Source organism: Nomascus leucogenys, chromosome 4 (assembly GCF_006542625.1).
Source record: "Nomascus leucogenys isolate Asia chromosome 4, Asia_NLE_v1, whole genome shotgun sequence".
Lineage (NCBI taxonomy): Eukaryota > Metazoa > Chordata > Mammalia > Primates > Hylobatidae > Nomascus > Nomascus leucogenys.
Genome location: NC_044384.1, coordinates 7,374,554 through 7,393,101, shown reverse-complemented (window position 1 = coordinate 7,393,101; position 18,548 = coordinate 7,374,554). Strand labels below are relative to the sequence as shown.

General features: G+C 39.0%; 1 pseudogene; it reads left to right on the top strand.

The window, feature by feature from the left end:
* Positions 1 to 843: 843 nt before the first annotated feature.
* On the top strand, positions 844 to 18,017 carry LOC115834634 (annotated as a pseudogene).
* Positions 18,018 to 18,548: the final 531 nt, after the last annotated feature.

Below are 18,548 nucleotides of genomic sequence, written 5' to 3'. Positions count from 1 at the left end.
ATGTGTCCAAGAAGGAAATAGATTCTCCTTACACAGCAAGCAGGGGTCTCCATGCAGAGGGGAAGGTTTCCCACATAAATAAAGGAGTGGAGGTGCCTGTTAGCCCAAGTCACACCATTTTGCAGATGCTCACCATTTTACAAACTTGGGTCAAAGTGGAAAATTCCACCAGGGCGTGGGCCGTGAGAAACATCCTGTTGGACAGGGGACAGGTCCCAGGCCCAACCCCTGACTGAAGTAAATTCCTTCCTTATCAGCAGCCCAAGACACTGTCCCCACCCCATTTTGCAACAATCCCAGGCCTCTCCTGCCTGGGCCTATAACTGCCCCAGCCTATAAGCAGGAGGGGGGCTCCAGCGCTCACTGGTGCTCCCCCTCCACAGGCTCTTTTGTCCAATAAACCTGTGTTACCCTTGAGCTGCTTCTGTTCCGTTCCTTCTCCCTTTGGCTCTAACAGTACCCAGTCAGCCCTGCAGTGCCTTCCTCCATCACACTCTACTAGAGTAGCCAGTTTACAGCCCCTCAGAAGCTCCTGTATCTGAAGATGCCTTCCCTGGAAGTGCGCCGAAGCCTGGAAGGCCTATGGCCCTGCTCTAGCCCCTGCGGAGCCACATCTGGGCTCACTGGCAGATGAGACTGCGGGCTGACTGCACCAGGCTTGTTTGGCTGCATTGTTTGAAGCAGAACGAAGACATCCCCTTCCGGTCCCCCCAGAAGTGGTGCTGGTGGGACTTTTAGATGTCGGTTCAATTCTCGTGGAAACACTATTCATTTCACAGTTTAGATAACATCTTCCTTCAAGGACATCCTGGGATCACACAGGCCACTGCAATAAGGGAGGGGATGGCGGATGGCAAAGCCTGTTGCTGGCGGCTGTGCTCTAGGTCTGGTGAGGAGACAGCCTCTCTTCTCAGCATCCCCGTGCTGTCACTATGCTTCTGGTATCCCATTCCAATATTATTTTCACTTTGTTTCAACAGTTTCTCTTTTTTCTTTCAACATTTTTTTTCTACCTTTATTTCAAATTTTTATTGAGGCCTCTTTTTAACCCCTCATCCCCAACTCACCCCTGCATGAAAACACGCTGTGATGGTCAGTTGGATGCCAGCTCATCTTGGCGGCAGTCCCCAGCCAATCAATACAGCAGTTGTCATGGTGCTGCCGTGAAGGTGTTGTACAGATGTGGTTGAAGCCCATATTCAGTTTATGTGTAAGTGAGATTTTCCTAGATAATCTGGGTGGGGCTGATTCATTCCCTTGAAAGAACGTAAGGGAAGAGCTGAGATTTGCCACAGAAGAAAAAATTGTGCCTGGAGACAGCAGCGTCAGCTCCCGTTGGAGTTTCCAGTCCAACAGTTCTCTTCCTGACTGACAGGCTGCTCTAGGGGTTTTGGTCTTGCCTAGCCAGCTTCCTAATCAAGAACCCATTCCTTGCAGTAAATCTCTTAATGTTTATCTCTTACTGGTTTTGTTTCTCTGGTTGAACCCTACCTGATTCCACCTTTTTGTTTTCTCCCTCCATGGTGTGCTGGAGGCAAATAGAACACCATTTACTAGTGGGACAGGTTGCCTAAGCGATTCCATCATCTGTAAAAAACCAGCATATGAAAGCTTGTCTTCAACGCTCACTGAGAGGATTAAATGGTGTGTTACATGTATATGCCATGCCGCAAGGCAAAATCACAATCCTTTAGTTCTATTTTCTTCCTCTGTCCTGTTTCTTTTTCCTCTTATTTACATTGTTCCTCTTCTAGTAACATCTTTTACAATGTGTATTTGATTTTATAAAAATCTTTCTCATTTAAGTCTCCAATATCCATAAATAATAAAGTATCTTTTCAATGGCATGGGACTATTAGCACTTGAAATAACTGAAATCATCAGAATTTGTAAGCAGATCTCTTCATTTTTCATTCCAATTCAATAAGTGAAAGCTGTGGGTCCCTTTTTTTTCTCCTAACAAAGGATTCAGAGTGTAGATTACTGAATAGGCAGCATAGTAGAGATCAGTAGGTGAAAAGTAGTCACTATATATTCTTGAAACGGTCAAAGCTTTTCAACATTCCCTTAAAATGCTAATTCAAGCATTCATATCTCATTGTTTTTCTGCTCTTGCCTTGCTCAGGATAATGGATTCTTGGTAGTAAAAATCATATATTTCTTCCTTTTTGTAGAGTGTGCCTTTCCCTCCTCAAGTCCGCCTGCAACCTCCTTTCATTCATCATCAGTTTGAGCACTTCACTGCTAGACGTTCTCTTTGAAATGTTTCAGGAGCTAAACGTCTAATCCCAAATGCTCTATCCAGTGTATCATCAAAGAAAATAAAACCATACAAACTAAACTTAATTATAGATTGCCTAAATAATTTCAGTGGGAAATCAAAAACAGAAAAAATACATGGAATACACACATAAAGTAGCATAATGCTTCATCTTTCAATGGGAAGAAAATGGCCTCTAGAACTCACTTGCTCCAAGTAATAATCCTGTTATTTCCTAAAATGTGGAGCACAGTCTACACTAGGAGCTCTCTGAGATGGCTACACATGGAATCCCACTAGGTTGGAAACATCTTGACTTTCAACTTGCATCCAGCACCAATTACATCGGCATCCCTGAGGGTGGGGTCTAGGAGACAGTACTTCTCAAAAGGTACAATGGAATTTGAGACTCTGATTTACACTGATCTCTTCTTCCTCAAAGTGTGGTTCAGTGGTTCAAGGCCCACCAGCACTGGAGACTTGCAGAATCACGGGCCCCTCCTCAGACCTGTTCAAACAGTCTGCTTTTTAACAAGACTCATAGGTGATGCACTGCTCTAATTAAAGCAATGCTTCATTCCTCTACTTGTTTTGCTCAAAGGTCTTTCACAATTTTTTTTTTGTTATTTCCTGCACAGTAAGGAGTGGGTTTCGATTCTCCAGTATTCTAAGAAATCACTGTTTTGGTCATATTTATTTTGCATAATTCACACTTTTTATTTTATCAAAGTGTCTATTTACCTGACTGGCTAGCTTTTTAAGGTGGAATATCCTATGTTTTAAGCGACACACAATTTATTAAACAGTCATATTCTGTTGCCATGATTTGAGTGTTTTTCCTCTCCAAAACTCATGTTGAAATTTAATACCCAATATGGCAGTATGGGGGGGCGGGTTAGAGATGATTGAATCATGAGAGTTCTTTCTTCATGAATGGACTAATCCATTTGTTGATTGGGGATTAATTTGTTGATTAATGGATTAATGAGTTACCAAAGGAGTAGGACTGGTGGCTTTATAAGAAGAAGAAGATGAACCTGAGCTAGCATTCTCAGCCTCCTTGCCATGTGATGCCCTCTGCAGAGTCCTAAGGCCCTCACCAGATGCAGGCCCTCAACCTTGGACTTCACAGCCTCCATAAGTATAAGAAATAAATCTTTGTAAATTACCTATGTTGTAAGCAACCAAAAACGGACTAAGACATTTTTCTTTAGCAAGATTTTCAATCTGGCTAGACCAGGAGGAATGGCAAGCATATAATTATAACCTAAGTACAAAAGAATATTCCTTTAGACCTCAGCCTGTCACAGAAGAAAAACTGGCAGATTAGAGAAAATTTCTAGGAGAAATGTCCCTCCATTTTGTATCTAATTCGGTTCTTGTCATATCTAAACACTTGATCCTGCTTTTCACAATGAATTAGCACCTTTTCTTTCTTCCTCTCTTAAAACTTTCCAATTGAATTTAATTTACAGTCAATCAAAATATGATGGCCTTACCAACTTCCTCACATGCACATCTTTTTTTATTTTATTTTATTGTTCTAAAGTAATATTCATACACGCTGTGGAAATACAGGCATTGTTGTATTTAATTTATGACTCTACATGCTCTTCACTTTTACTTCCCCTCTTGGTAGAGATACTTAATGGTTTTTTAAACAAAATTCAGAAGTTAATTACTGACCTTCTCTTAACAGAAGGCAAGTTTAGAAACTAAACCCAACTGGCCTTTGCTAAAGTTTTTTCAACTTCTTATAATAGATGCAAAGGGATAATACAATAAATAATTTGAAACATAAAGTAACAAATTTTTATTAACGCATTTTTCTAACTTTAGTAAAGTGCTTTTTAAAATTTTATGTCAATTATGTCACTTCATACTGACACAGCTGGTGACAAGAAAGATAAGTCAAACAATGGAGGAATTTAGGGAATGTTTTCCAAGGGTCTGGCCCTGGTGATATTTATGTCTGGGGCTACTTCAAATTCACATTACATGTGGGTAGAACAAAAACTGATGCACTATGTAAGAGTTTTCTAATATATAATTTTCCCTCCTTAGGAGAGTTACTACTAAGAAAATAAAAAAACAAAGTCAACTTAAAGATGGGCCTCACAGCCCCAGCCTTCCTTCTTACTCTGATTTTAGATGTTACTTTTATTTCTATCTTGTCTACACATCAGTGCACACACAGAATAATTTGTGGTACAGCCAAACACTACAACGGCACCTGTGTGACTGTACCCTAAATATATTTAAAGAATACCAGAGCCTCATTTCCTTTTGGTCAAGTCTCAAAGCATTCAATCACTCCAGTGCCAATGTGGTTGATGGTGTGGAATTAAGCAGCCAGTCCCTTTGGGAGCGAGGCTGCCTGCTGCATTTGCTGTCACCACATCCTTGAGATTCTTCCCAAAGTAGAAAGCTTTTCCTATTCCTTAGGATTCCTTCAGACATAATAGCTGTGTTGTTTTTTCTACCTTCTTTTTTTGCCTTTTATTCCAAGACCCAAATCCAGTACAATTGCAACACTTTGGCCACAATTTTCATAATTATTGTACCATTTCAACACAATAGCTCTCCAAATCCGCTGTTACTACTATACATTTTCTCTTCCACTAATGTAGAACAGGTTAATGACAGATTGGCATATTAACCAATATTGAAATAGTTTACCTGTATAAGAATCTGTATGATATTTTCCTTTGAGGGTATAGTAGTAAGCTGTCAACTCCCCTACATATGCCCTAAGATATAGACATATTTGGGCATGTCTGTGTTTTCCGTAGAATGTTTTGAAAATGATGATTCTGACTACAACAAGATGTTTCCTTATGTCAGCTCCCTTAGAATCATATCCTAGTGTAAAATCTAAAATCTCTCAGAGAAACTCAAATCAAAGGGCACAATATCTTTTAGTCTTCTTTAGTGGTTACTAATGACTTCTTAATTGCGCATAGAAGAGGCTTAGCTGCTTAAGAAACAGGGCACAACAGAACACATCTGGACTGGAGAAGATACCAGCTCGGCCAGGAGTGTGGGGACCTCCATCCAAGGCCTCAGTGAGGATAAGTGGGACAGAAAGCTGCAGGTCTCACATGGTCTGGCAAGTAAAGTACTTGGCAAAAGCCATCACACAGAGGGTCAAGAGTGGGGAGGAAGAAACTGGAAGATTCCAAAGATGAGGCCATGGACTGTGCTCTTTCATGCACACAGTATGTCTCCCTCTTGGGGGTTGAATTGTATCCCTGTAAATTCAAATGTTGAGGTCCTAATCCCCAGAACCTTGGAATGCAAAATTATTTGAAAATAGTCACTACAGAGGTCATAGGTTAAAATGAGTTCATTAGGATGGGCCTTAACCCAATATTATTGGTGTCCTCAATAAATGAGGAAGCTTGGGCACAGGCATGGTAACAGGAGAACGCCCTGTGAACATGATCATCTGTGAAGCAGGAGAAAATCCTGAAACAGATTCTCCCTCACAGCCCTCAGAAGGAACCAACACTACCAACACCCTGATTGTGGATTTCCAGCCTCCAGAACTGTGAGATAAATGCCTTTTGTCTAAGCCATCCAGTTTGTGGTACTTTGTTAAGGCAGCCTTAGCAGATGCACACAAATCCGTTGAGGATCTCTGAGGTTAGCACCTGGGAAGGCATATCCGCCCCACTTGGAAATGCAAATGTGTTCATTTCCCACTCAGGAGATAATGAGCATCTTTTCTAAGGAGAAAGAATAGCAACTGTTCCCTTTCTCCTGTAGGATCAGTTGTGGCTACTTTCTTTTTATTCAAGCATTAAACACAAAGTCTAAAAGCTCTCTTCCTTGTTGCTTCTAGAGCACCCCACCAAACACAGATTTCATGGCTTCTTTTCTGACATGCTATGCTAATTACACTTTATTCTGCAACATTTTCCTTAAGTGTATCACCAAACTGAAGTGTTAGCCAAAATAACATTTATAGGAGCTATGTAGATACCTCTCTCTCTCTCTCTCTCTCTCTCTCTCTTCCTCTAAATTTAAAAGACTGAGTGGAGGATTGGGTCCCTTCTTTCCTTTTCAATTCATATTTTGAATTCCATCTTTTTAGTCTACACCCCTAATCAGCCATCCATTCCCCTCATCACACTGTCACTTTTATTGAGAGCATGAAACACATTACAAGCTTTTTTTCTAGCCACATCCAGCCGTAGTCTAATCAGTACCTTTCTGGCAGCTGTTTTATTTCCAAAGAGAATTGTATTTAGCACAGGCATATTTAAAGGCATATTCCCTGAACTCTTTCAACAGGCTTGCAACTTCTTATCTATTTTCCACCAAAATGAGCCATTCATAAATCTGTAAGGTTTTTTTTCCCCCTAAGGTTCATATGACTGCAAAAATATCTTAGAATTATACGTGGTGAATTTATAATAACAGTTCCCACACTACTTTTCATATGACAACTGCTTTATTCCTTGTAGACAAATCCTAGAAAGAAAAGTCCTTCATAAGAATCCATTCCTTTCCTTCATAGCTTTTGAAACAATGTACATTTCTGTTTTAGCCTCTGACTTCTTTTCTCCTGGAGGGATAAGTGCAGGGAGAATAAAAGAGTCAGAGGTTCCTGTCTTTTCATACTTTCCCTCCCCACTCTGTTCTTCCTTTGGGGCTCCCATGCACAGTGTCTCACATCATTGGCTTCTTTCTGAAGCCCTCGCCTGCCAGCTGCCTTCTTTTCCTGGGGTGCTGACACTCAACAGGCACCTGGCTGCACTTAAACCTTCATAAATTCAGTCTCACATTTCCTGATCTTATGGATTTCACATTTTCTAAATTCCTGATTAGTATTTTATTAGTAAGCAGCAAGTTGAGCCTGAAAGAGAATCAAACAAGCCTTCATCCTCTGTTGAAATGATATGAACCCCATCTTCTCATGTTCATGTGTAAGGAACCATTTTCACAGTGGGAAGTGATTGTGAGAAAGATTTGCTCCCACGTGCCTAGGAGCACCAGTGTTGGGGCTGAGGGGCCGTTTATTAGTCTGTTTTCATGCTGCTAATAAAAACATATCTGAAACTGGGTAACTTATAAAGGAAAGAGGTTTAATGGGCTCACAGTTCCACATGGCTGGGGAGGCCTCACAATCATGGTGGAAGGTGAATGAGGAGCAAAGTCACATCTAACATGGTGGCAGGCAAGGGAGATTGTGCAGGGGAACTCCCATTTATAAAACCATCAGATGTCATGAGACTTATTCACTACCATAAGAACAATATGGGAGAAACCACCCCCATGATTCAATTATCTTCACTTGGCCCCACCATTGACATGGGTATTATTACAATTCAATAATACCCATGTGGGTCACAGCCAACCCATATCAGGCCACAACAGAAAGGATGGAGAGAAGGTGTCTGTATCTCAGCAGAGGCCAATAAGGTAAATTTGACTGACTCTTTTATAACTTACTAATGCATATACATAAATAAAAAGTGTTATGGGCTGAATTGATAGAAATTTTTGTGGGCCTCCCATAATTTATATGTTGTATCCAAATCTACAGTACCTCAAATATGACTATAATTATAAATAGGGTCTTGAAAGATATAACTGTGGTAAAATGAGGTTATAGGGGTGGTCACTAATGCAATATGACTTATGTCCTTAAAAGAAGAGGGCATTAGACACATACAGAGGAAAGACCATTTGAAGACACAAGAAGAAGATGGCCATGCACCAGCCAAGAGAGGTCTCAGAAGAAACCAGGCATGCTGACACCTTCATCTCAGACTCTAGCCTCCAGAACTCTAAGAAAAAACTTTCTTTCGCTTAAACCACCCAGACTGTGGTACCTTGTTATGGCAGTCCTAGCAATCTGAAACCTATCCTGCATAACCTCTACCTACAGCTATGAGAAGCTGTAAAACAGCAATGTTTCTTCAACATGTCACACATCAGTTTCAAAGGAGGTTTCAATTTGCCATCCCCAGGTGCCATCCTTGTCACTCCTAATCACTTTCTGTAAGTTGGATGGGACGAGTAAGCATTTAGTTAACTCCATTTGAGAGCAAACTTCAGAAGTGCCTACTTCTCGATTGTCTTCCCATGACTGGAAATCGTTGTCACTAGCTGGCGTACAAAGCTTCTACTCCCTACTTCATGCCATTGGGCCCTTCGGGCAGTTCTGCTTTGCTCACAGCTGTCATCTGGGGATGGTATTCCCTGGGTTGTCCTGCCACAGCTGCGCCTGTCTCACGGACAGTTGTTGCCATTCTGTGTGTACAGGCAGGACCATTAATGTTCCCTAATGTTCCACAGGCTCCCTCAGCTGGTTGTCAACCCAGGGCCACCCACACTTTTGCAGGTTGAAATAGGACATACTCAGCTCTTCGCACCATGACCATCCTAATGTTTCTTTCTTTTAGAAATAAATGACGTAGGCTCTATTTATGGCTTTTCTGAGATGAGCTGTTGTTGCTGTTGTTGTTGTTAGCCTGAGCCTCAGCGCACTCCTCTCCCCCATCTCTCTTCCGCCCTGGCCACCCCTGTCCCTTCAATGCCAAGCACACTCCATTCTGAGCGTGTGTCCAGTGCTGTTTCTAGGGTACCCACCACTGGGAAGACAATGGCTCTTTCTCTTCCTTTCTTCAGGTCTTTGCTCAAAATGTTTCCCTTCCTTTAAACTTTCCTGATTATCTTAACTTAAAACACATCACTATCATTTTCTTTCTTTCATCTAGATTTATTTTTGTGTAATACTATTTTTCACTGCTCTGATACTACATCAAATATCTATGTATCTATTATTGTGCATTTACCTCCATTGGAATGTAAACTACATGAGGGAAGGGACGCTGTATATCCTGTCCACTACCGTAATCCCAGCACCTAGAATAATATTGGCTCATAAATGCTTCAGAATGTTACTCCTCTGAAGCAATGCAGAAATCAATAAGGAGCATCCCTCCTTTAAAGCAGTTCCAAGTAATTCCAAGACACAAACCCAGTGGTGGTAAATCTGGCTTAAACCATCCAACGACTCATTTAAAAATAGAATTTAAAACTTTTATTTTAGATCGGGGGCACATGTACAGGTTTGTTAACTGGGTATATTGCATGATGATGAGGTTTGGGATACAATTGGTCACTCGGGTACTGAGCATGGTACCCAATAGTTAGTATTTCAACCCTTACCTCCCTTCCACCTCTAGTAATCCCCAGTTTCTGTTATTATTATCTTTATGTCTATGAGTACCCCCTATTTAGCTTCAGTGAGAACATGTGGTATCCGATTTTCTGTTCCTGTGTTAATTTGCTTAGGAAAATGACCTCCAGCTGCATCCATGTTGCTGCAAAGAACAAGATTTCATATTTTTTATGGCTGCATAGTATTTCATGGTGTATATGCACCATATTTTCTTTATCCAATCTACCACTGATGGACATGTAGGTTGATTCCATATCTTTGCTATTGTGACTAGTGCTGTGATGAACATATGAATGCATGTGTCTTCCTGGTAGAAGAATTTATATTCCTTTGGGTATGAATCTAATGTCATCCAATTGCTGAGTCAAATGTTAGTTTTGTTTTAAATTATTTGAGAAATCTCCAAAATGCTTTCGACATGGTCTGAACCAATTGACATTCCCACCAGTAGTGTATAAGCATTCTCTTTTCTCTGCAGCCTCACCAGCATGTACTTTTTTTTTTTTTTTGACTTTTCAATAATAGCCATCTGACTGGCATGAGATGGTATTTAACCATGGTTTTCATTTACATTTCTCCAATGATTAGTGATGTGGAGCATTTTTTCATGTTTGTTGGCTGCTCATATGTCCTCTTTTGATAAGTGTCTGTTCATGTCTTTTGCCTGCTTTTTAATGGGTTTTTTTGGCTTGTTCCTTATAGATTATGGATTATGATTTTTGCTTAAGTTCCTTCTAGATTATGGATATTAAACCTTTGTTGGCTGCATAGTTTGCAAATATTTTCTCCCATTCTGTAGCTTGTCTGTTTACTCCGTTGATGGTTTCTTTTGCTGGGCAGAAGCTCTTCAGTATAATTAGGTCCCACTTTCCAATCTTTGTTTTTGTTGCAATTGTTTTGGAGGACCTAGTCATAAATCATTTCCCAACACCAATGTCTAGAATGTCTCCTAAGTTTTCTTCTAGAATTCTTATAGTTTGAGGTCTCACATTTAAATCTCTAATCCACCTTGAGTTAACTTTGGGATATGGTGAGAGATAAAGATCCAGTTTCATTCTTCTATATATGGCTAGCCAGTTATTCCTGCACTATTTATTGAATAGGGAATCCTTTCTTCATTGTTTATTTTTTATCAATTTTGTTGAAGATAGATGGCTGTAAGTGTGTGGCTTTATTTTGGGGGTTCTCTATTCTGTTGCATTGTTATATGTGTCTATTTTTGTACCAGTACCATGCTGTTTTGGTTACTGTAGCCCTGTAGTATAATTTAAATCAGGTAGCATGATGCCTCCAGCTTTACTCTTTTTGCTTAGGATCACTTTGGCTAGTCAGGCTCTTTTTTGGTTTCATATGAATTTTAGAATAGTTTTTTTCTAGTTCTTTGAAAAATGATGTTAATAGTTTGATGGGAATAATGTTGAATCTATAGATTCAAGTTGTTTGTTTTTATGTGTGTATGTGCCTGTGTGTGTGCACATGCAAGTGCACATGAACACTCACATGTGGGTCTGCTTTCTGCGTTTAAGAAACATAAAAGTTTACTTCCCTCAAACTAAGTGCAGGCTCCCCAGCCTTACATTCAAAGTCCTTTGCAGAATGGCCCCCTTACCTCCCTCCCTCCTTTCCTCTGGGTTGTTATCTTGCTCTGTTGGATGCATATTTTCTGTGTTTTTCTGTACTTAATGTCTTCCTCTAATAAAATCATCGCCTCTCTGCAATACACACAATCTTACCGCACCTGCTCCAATTCTGTCAACTGCTTTAAGGTTTAGCTTAAATGTCTACTCTGTGGAGATTTGTCTGATCTGAAACACCCACTTACCTTTATCCAGAAGTTTAAAATCCTACATGATTTTGTTTATTCTTCTCTTCTAACTCGTATTCTTGTTTTATATTTTAGGGATGTGTGTTTGTATTTTATTTCTCCCAGAACAACTATCAAGCCCTGTATGAGTTTGCTGGGGCTGCTGTAACAAAGTGCCATAAACTGGGTGCCCAAAAAACAGAAGTTTATAATCTCACAGTCCTACAGGCCAGAAGTCCAAGATCAAGATATCAGTAGGGTTGGTTCTTCCCGAGGGCTGGGAGTGAAAATCTTTTCCAGGCCTCGCCCCCCAGATTCTGGCAATTTTCTAGCAATCATTGGAGCTCCCTGTTTTGGGGAAGCATCACCCTGATCTGTGCCTTCTTCTATTTCTCTGTGTGCCTCTGTGTTCACATTTCCTCTTTTTATAAGGACACAGTCATTTTGAATGAGGGCCCATCCTACTCCACTATTATCCCATCTTAACTAATACATGTAAAACAATCTATTTCCATATGTGATCACATTGCTATGGTAGAGGAGGTTAGGACTTTAACTTATGAATTTAAGGGGGGCAAATAATAAGCTTCTTAAAAAGGGTCTTTCTTTTCTTCTTTGTAGGTCTCTCTATAGTGCCCAGACCAGTGGGTTTCACATTACAGTGACTTCATAAATATTTTGTTGGATTGAGATACGCCACTCACTCTGTCTCAAGAGTGCCTTTCCCAATATCTGGCACATAGCTAGCATTTCACAATTTATTTTTAAGTTATTATTAGTAATAGGTATCTTTTTTTCTTACACACTTTAGTTGAAAGATTAACCTGGAATTCCATTTCTGCCTTAATGTGGCATGCCCTGGTGATACCAGCCTTGGTACAAGCTTTGCTATTTGCAATAACCTAATACTGAACAATGCTGGGGTCAAAAGGAGGCAGGCTGTGAGTGAGGGAGTGTCAAAGAAGATGAAATGACAAAGGGGAGAAAATAGGACTCTTCTCAGGACTTCAGCCTGCTCAGAATGCAGAAAATCACCTGTTTGAACAGTATCTCTACACAGCGCCCCGGGGACTCATTTATTTACATGTTTTCCTCAAGCTATTGCTCATCTATTTCTTTGAAAACCTCATAGATTCCATGCTTGTTGACTCAAGAAGTGAAGCATCAGATTTATTCCTGTGCACTGTTGCCTTTCAAATTCATATTATCGACTTCCTTTTCATTGTCTTGTGGTATATGCAATTTGTATTCAAAACGTCTTCTAAGACAATATATCCCTCTAGCCCAGCGATGTGTTTTGAAGTTCCTTTGTAAGATAGTTCCCTCTGTTGCTCCCTGTCAAAGAGATTTTCTAAGTGTCCTCCAAGATCATGTTTTCCTTGTTACATAATTTTTAATAGCCCTTGGTACAACTTTCAGTTTGCTGCATAACTGATATCCTCAAAGGAACATTCACCTGAGTCAACTATTAATGAGCTTTACAAATAAAGTGGTACCTTTACCTTTGGGAGAGGAACAACAACTTTATAAACAAATGAAAATATGCATTTCTCTTAAAAGCTATTTATACATTTCAACATAAAAACAAATTGATTTAAATAAATTAACCAAATTTCAGAATTAAAATAAGTAACACATTGAACTTCTGTAGTCTCTATTTATGTATATTATTAAACAATTTAATGAAAGTATCACAACAGATTCTTAAGAGTTAATCAGGTAATATTGTTATTAATTCTGAGGTGTGATTTCTTCTTTCATTTAATTCAACAGAATTGCAAAATAATTTTTCAAATGTTTTGGTGTACATTAGGACTTCTTTCCAGAACGAATTATGTGGAAAGATTTATTCCATTGGATTTGGTGGTTTGAGAATTGCAGGTATGATTTAAAAGTGCCAGACTTATTTCTAAGTACAATGTTCATATACCATACCAACATTCATCTAACCATTGGTATTACAATGTAGCCTGTGTTAAATTCTAGGTTGTCAAATGTAAAAACAAATCACTGATTTAACATGATATTAAATGTAAAGAGATTTGGGACTTTGACAAACGACTACATAGTTTAATGTATTATTAAATTCATTCCTTTTGGTAGAGTTGTGTAATTTTTTTTTGATAACTAAAATATACACTCACCAAGCTAATAAAATTGTTTCAGGAAGATCTATCTTTTCTGGGTTTTAAAAATCTTTTCAATAATAAAGACTTCGTTTAAATTAACATAGTTATGTATTAAAAGAATATTTCCACTACTTTTCAGCATAATGTATGTCTATTGGCCTGAGCCTGACGATACTGACTATACACATAACATAGGTGGGCTGTTTGTCACTTAGCAACTTAAGGAGATCAAGTAAATATAAATATTATATATAAATATACATATGTATATTTATATATACAAATATATATTTATATATATATTTTAGAAGAAAATATATAAAATATATATATATATATATATTTTTTTTGAGACAGAGTTTTGCTCTTTGTTGCCCAGGCTGGAGTGCAACAGGCACAACCTTGGCTCGCTGCAACCTCCTCCTCCCAGGTTCAAGCGATCCTCCTGCCTCAGCCTCCAGAGTAGCTGGGATTACAGCCACGCGCCACCATGCCCAGCTAACTTGGTATTTTTAGTAGAGACGGGGTTTCTCCATGTTGGTCAGGCTGGTCTCAAACTCTTGACCTCAGGTGATCCACCCGCCTTGGCCTCCCAAAGTATTGGGATTGCAGGCGTGAGCCACCGCGCCTCGCCCAAGTAAAATCTTATAAGATGTGAATTAGAAGGTATATAAAATGCTTCTTATTGATTTTCTTTTACTAATACTGAAATACAAGTTTCTCTTGCACAATATATGTATATTAAGCATTTGTTTTGTTTGCTTTGTTTTTTATGATTATCTATGAAACGTGACCAGCAACAACATACTTATTTCATGACGTCAAGAGAATTTCTACAATATAACAAATGATGCACTCTAACTGATAATTCTAGAATGAAATTAGAAGACTTTGGCTCACTTTCAGGGGCTGAATATTCTATGAAGTTGTCTTCTGAAATGTGAGGTCCACTTGTATTAGTTTTTAAATATCTGAGAGAATAAATCTTATAAGGGTTTCTAACTTTCTTCCTCCTCTATGAATTAACCCTCAATTCTAAGGACTCCTGTCGACTTTTAACAGTAAAAAAAGCTTTCAGAAGTTTTCTAAGAATTACATTTTTAGTTTCCTCTTGTTTCAAACGCCACTGTGTTCCTGATAATGTTGAATTTTACCCACGTCTTATGTTCCTGGAAAATAATCAAGGTTAAGAAACGCCCCTGTCCTTTTGAAATCAATCAATGTTTTGCATTCCAGAAAGTGGCTTCTCATATATGACCACCCTGCTCTTTCATACCAAGATAAGACCTGCTTTAGTCCTCCTCCAGGAATCCCTTGTTTTATAAGGCCCAATGTTTCCTCCCTATATGTAGAGATGACATTCCTTAATGAATATGTTCCTACGACCGTTGCCTGAACAAAAACATTTCCTTAACTGGTGCATTTTTTCTTTCACTATTTGGGTGCCATGGCTTGGGTCATATAGGAACTCGCCTTTGGGTCCCCCTTTGCCCTGTCCAGGTCTGGAGGCTTTTGGTGTGCTTTGTGCTGTGTTTCTCATTGGAACACAATGAGGGAACACAATGGTGAGTCTGATTTTTGGTCTTTGTTCTGGACTCTTGCCCACTGGTAGCGTGGAAAGGATATGATTTTGATTCCTTTGAGTATTTGTTTTGAGTATGGATGCTGCAATATTTTTCCATTATTGTGTAAGCATGTGGCAATCTCTATAGATGGATTAATGGTTTATAGAGATCTTTTCTCTGTGGAGTAAAAAAGTGACAGACAATCTAATTTGTTAGTCTTTTCTGTTTGTCTATTTCATCTATCTTGAGCTCCAATCAATTAAAAATTCGTACCTTCTATGAAGAGAATAACTGCTTAATAAAGAGCAATTCGTTTTGTGTTTCTGTGTTTATGTTTAACCCACTGCTGAATTTCTGCATGTGTCTGTGTGTTTATATTTCTAAAATTCAGAAAGACCTTTATCTCTTATGGTATGTATGCAATATATTCCTAAATGGTATGGTCAAATTAAATCATTAAACTTTTTAACACAGTCTAATCTGATTGGCTTAGAGATAAATAAATGCTTATTTAAATGGTATATTCCTAATTTCTCAGAAATTAAGAAAATTGAACTTCAAATACTTTCCCAACACGCCTGGCTGACTTTCAATATACTTTAAACACACGTTCTTACAGAAACAAGCTCACACATCTTAATATATCTTACAAATTCAAGCTCACATATATAAGTAAACCTTTGGCAAGAGAGATTAGTATAACATTGTTAGTTCAATAGAAACACCCATGTATTCTCTGAATTACCAATGTTAAGTATAATACAAGCTTACATTCTTAGTCTCCTTGTGTATGCTCTTCGTAAACTTATACATGTTTACTGATTGAATGAATTACCATGAATTCTACTAAATAGTTAAAATTATGAAAAAAAGGTAAATGTGTATGTTACATAAGCAAATCAGATCAATATTATGACAAACTTTATTTAATAAAGTATATTTTATAGTCTATCAGTTACAAGATAATTTCTAAAGCCTTGGAATGATACTGAATTGAGTCAATTAATGGAATTTTATTAGATATCAAGATCATCCTAAGAAAGATAAAACATTAAACCATTAATTACTAAACATAATTTTAAGTATGCAGACATTTTGCCTCTCATGTTTTACATGATATAGAAAGGTGAAATTTATTTGCACATGCTCATAAACCTGTTCAGTTTTGCCACTTCGAGGAGTCGTACCATATAGGATGCTGTGAAATGCTGGTGTGAGTACAGATAGCTCACAATTATTTTCCTCCTGTTTTTCTCTATGAAGTAGAAGTCAATGTTGTCAAAACATATAATCTATATATGTGAATGAGACTCAGTTAGTAGTAATAGTGGAAAGGAAGCACAACCTGGTATGCAAAATATACTGGACGAGTTTTTGTTAAGAAAAAAGAAAGTAATTATGTTGTAAAATAAAATGACTGCTTATTCCAGAATGAGGAAAAGAAAATTATAGGAAAAAAATTAAATGGAAGAAAAAATTTTAGAAAGTTATCAGGGAATTTTGGCTGTTATGGTTAAACTGGTTAAGGTTTGATGAGTTTAATTATAAGATTTTCAAGTAGAGTTTGAGTATCAAACATTTTAGTGCTGTAAAACTAGATTTTGGTTTTCTCTCTGTTCTACTGAAATTTTCTTCTATTATTGGTCTTTTTAAAACAGACTATAAAAGTTTCCTTTTTATGAGATCTCTTTGCCAGCTTACTCCTTTCTGCCCACGGACGCTGTCAAGGAAGCATTGTTAAAGTCTCTCTTCCCCCTGCTGTCATATCTAAGTCGGAGTCTCCTAAAGAGCCCGATTAGCTGCGGGAGCTCTTCATTGTAGGATTGAGCTCTGAAACAACTGATGAGAGCCTGAAGAGCCACTGTGAGCAATGGGGAACACTCACAGACTAGGTGGTCGTGAGAGATGCAAACACCAAGAGCTCCAGGAGCTTTGGGTTTGTCACATACACCACTGTGGGGGAGGTGGATGCAGCCGTGAATGCAAGGCCACATAAAGTGGATGGAAGAGCCGTGGAACCAAAGAGCTGTCTCAAGAAAAGTTTCTCAAAGACCAGGTGTCCACTTAACTGTGAAAAAGATATGTGTTGGTGGCATTAAAGAAGACACTGAAGAACATCACCTAAGAGATTATTTTGAACAGTTTGGAAAAATCGAAGTGATTGAAATTATGACCGACTGAGGCAGTGGCAAGAAAAGGCTCTTTGCCTTCATAATCTTTGATGACCATGACTCCATGGATGAGACTGTTATTCAGAAACACCATCCTGTGAATGGCCACAACTGTAAAGTTAGGAAAGCCCTGTCAAAGCAAGAGATGATGAGTGCTTCATCCAGCCAAAGAGGTCAAAGTGGTTCTGGAAGCTTTAGCGGTGGTCATGGAGGTGGCTTTGTTGGGAATGACAACGTTGGTCATGGAGGAAACTTCAGTGGTCATGGTGGCTTTGGTGGCAGCCATGGTGGTGGTGGATATGGTGGCAGCGGGGATGGTTATCATGGATTTGGTAATGATGGAAGCAATTTTGGAGGTGGTGGAAGCTACGGTGATTTTGGCAATTACAACAGTCTTCAAATTTTGGACCCATGAAGAGAGTAAATTTTGGAGGCAGAAGCTCTGGCCCCTATGGTAGTGGAGGCCAATACTTTGCCAAACCACGAAACCAAGGTGGCTGGGGTGGTTCCAGTAGCAGCAGTAGCTATGGCAGTGGCAGAAGATCTTAATTACTGTCAGGAAACAAAGCTTAGCAGGAGAGGAGAGCCAGAAAAGTGACAGGGAAGCTACAGGTTACAACAGAATTGTGAATTCAGCCAAGCACTGTGGTGGCAGGGCCTAGCTGCTACAAAGAAGACATGTTTTTGACAAATATTTATGTGTATGGGCAAAATCTCGAGGACTGTATTTGTGATTAATTGTATAACAGGTTGTTTTAGTTTCTGTTCTGTGGAAAGTATAAAGCATTCCAACAAAGGGTCTTAATATAGATGATTTTTTGTACCCATGCTGTGGATTGCTAAATGTAATAATCTGATCACAATGCTGAATAAATGTGCCTTAAAAAATGAAAAGTTTCTTTTGTACCTTCTGTGTAATCCGCCTGGATAGCTAAGATTCCATCTTACCAAAGTAACCTTCTATGGTTTGTACAATTGTCTTGGCCCTTGATTATTTATGAAAGCAAAGGTTTCTCATTTATAGAAGAGCTAAGGGTCATTACGATTATCTTAACTCCTACTTTTACTTTTAAAATATGTTTGTTGTCCCTAGGTTAAATAGATAACCAATTGTAATTTCGTAGTAACATATTGAAGCAGGATATTTTCTTGACCCCTTAATAGGATTTGTGACAGAGGTGCCTTTCCCTCATGGGAGGGAGCGTGTGAGCAAATGAGTACAGGAACTGAAGTGAGCACTTTCAGGCACTGGCAGGAACAAACTTCATTTACTCAGCTCACTACCCCTTGTAGGGGGAACACATGGGTGAGCAAGTTAGGGATCCAGCTGGCTGCTTTTGGGCACCAGCAGAAGCAAACTCCATGCAGGCCCCACGGCAGTGTTCGGGTAGGGGTGTTCCACTCTGAAACCCCAGAGGGCGTGT